A 2446-nucleotide genomic window follows, 5' to 3' on the forward strand; every position below is an offset into this window, starting at 1 on the left:
TCGTCTTGAGAGTGAAATAGTTAACAAAAAATCTTTTATGTTCGAAAAGATGAGGCTCAAAAACCACGCTGGCTAAAAATAAGAACCGCTTATTTACAATAAAGTTATCACTTTTCCAAAAAAACTTCCGCCGTAGCTGTAAAGCTCCTTATTAACGACCTTCGCTACTTTCGAATTATACCTACTTTCGATAATAGGTTGGGGGATCACTCCCCTTTCAAAACAAACGTACATTGTGGTAAATTTAAAAAATTACTACAAAATCGCTATTAATTAATTAAACCGGATTTTTTAGATTTAATTTTTTTCTGGCTATATAAGCCACAATTGCCCTAATACTAACAGCTTCAGTAGCTCAGTAGCTAAAGAAGCAACATTGAACACCATTGCCTCTCGAGACAGTGGTTGCCAAAATTTAGTAGGATTTTTGTAGTTAAACTCTTCGTACGACGTTGATGGTAAAAAGCATTTGTTTTCCCTCTTTCCGTGGTATTGTATGAGCAATTTTATTGAGATTGTTAGCGAAAGTTCTTCTTCAGACGTACATACCGGATAACGATTTGCGTTTAAGGGCGCAACTTTCGGAGGGTTGCTTTCGGGAGATTGCTACTTTCCGGGTTCGCTGCGTTCAGGGTTTCGTCAATTTTGGATGTTTGTTAATCTACAGGCTCCCCAAGCTCAAAATACGTGGTGTATGGGACAGCTTGTGTATATAGAGAATTGCATGGAAAAGTCAGTGATCGTAAAAAAATTGTGTTATTAACTATCTAATTTGAAATAAAGTTTTCCTACCTCAAATGTGTCGTTTTCTTGTCTCTTGTGCCGATTTTGAAGCCATTCTAGTACCGTTTAGTGAAGTTATTCGAAATCGTCGTCTCTCCTTCTAAAAAGAAGGAAAGGCTGACCACTTAATCGATCGCTGGCCAGACGTCGCTCCACAAATCGCTCTCTCCTCAAAAGGAAAAGCCCAATAAATTTCACTCCACATGCGTGTGCTTTGGCGGTCGAAAAACTCGTGAAGAACGAAATATTTGGCTAAAAGATCGCCTCTTCGGCTTTCCTCAAATGCTTGTGACCGTTCCCGCGCCAACGGCCGCCACGCAAGGTCAAGGTCGAGTACCTGGTTCTATCATCAACGTCAAGTACCTGGTTCTATCATCAACTCTGATTGGTCCGTTTGAATCAAGTAACGGGCTGTTGTTGGCGGCAGTAATGACCCTCCCCCGGAGGTAAAGGTCCATTTTGTCGCGAAAAAAACTCAGGCAGGTAAGTGGTTTAATGAGGGAAGTTTCGTTTAATATTTATCAAGCCTGACTTAAAGACTTTTCATTTCTTTGCGAATAATGTTGAAATCCTTCAATGATAAAAGTAATGATATAGCTCCTTATCTTTCAACTGTTTTTCGCTAGTTTTTCGCTACGCAAGACAGATATTTTAAAGGGACTATGTCACGGATTTTATCAGATTTTTGAACAGCCAAAATTTATATTTGTGTCGCATGAAACCTAGAAATAATAGTCCGTTTTTATAAAAAAAAAAATTGCTATATTAGAGCACTGAAACTGTTAACTAGCATTATTGGCTGCGGATCGCGCGGATGGAAACAGATTGCAATTTGAAAACGTTATGCAAACGGTTTCAAATTGTCTGCGCGCACCATAAAAAATTGATATTTATAGCCGTAGCTTGATTTCTATCCGCAAATTAAGGTTATATCTCCTTTAGATATTCAAAGATATTGGTTTTTTTCAAAAATCTGCGAAATCTCCGTTACATAGTCCCTTTAATAAGTTGTGGAAATTAAAGGCTATGTACATTTTCTACCACTTAGTTATTTTCTATTGGTTGCATAAAATAAACTATTTCGTTGAAATTATATTTTTTGTTTGCATTTTGAATTTTTATTAAACGTCAATTTTTAAAGCTTTAGGAACGTTAATAAATCTTTCAATTTCTACGTAAGTGTTTACACTTCATTCTCAACCAACGTGCATTAATGGTAACTCAGCTTAAAAATTATTAATGAAAGCTCGGTATAAATAATTAAAAATGTTGTATTGAAGTGTTGTTCGGTTGTCATAATTAACAAAGTAACCCATAATCGACACAAACAGCTGTGTCGATGCGAAACTTAATTACTACTGATGGGAAAAGTAATGATTTTTATCTCTGAACCACGTTTAAGCACGCCACGTTGACATGTACTTTTACTGTCGTTTTGAGACTCTCCTATTGGCTAGTTCTTGCTCATATTATTCAAATCGTTCGGTTAAGCTCACTCGGATTGGCTAGTTGAGCTCGTAATATAATAAGCTGCTAAATATTCCACGCTGCTAACGCCCCGGCGTGTTATTTTAAAGAGAAAACGTTCTTGTAGCTTAATGAATTGGCTGTGACTTGCTAAGTGCAGCTCAGTAGTTTTGGAGCGAAAATATCTCAACTCAAC

The 2446-nt window shown here is 37.1% G+C and overlaps 1 protein-coding gene across 1 annotated transcript in view; it reads left to right on the forward strand.

The window, feature by feature from the left end:
* The first annotated feature begins 1583 nt into the window (after nucleotides 1-1583).
* The window catches only part of LOC144653533 (ATP-dependent DNA helicase DDX11-like), a 70800-nt gene continuing 69937 nt past the window's right edge, over nucleotides 1584-2446 (forward strand). The window contains exon 1 of the mRNA XM_078513532.1: nucleotides 1584-1593. The gene's annotated coding sequence lies outside the window, so the exon portion shown is untranslated. The remainder of the gene's footprint in view (nucleotides 1594-2446) is intronic.

This window comes from Oculina patagonica, chromosome 5, assembly GCF_052425735.1.
Source record: "Oculina patagonica isolate OP01 chromosome 5, crgOcupat, whole genome shotgun sequence".
Taxonomy (NCBI): Eukaryota; Metazoa; Cnidaria; class Anthozoa; order Scleractinia; family Oculinidae; genus Oculina; species Oculina patagonica.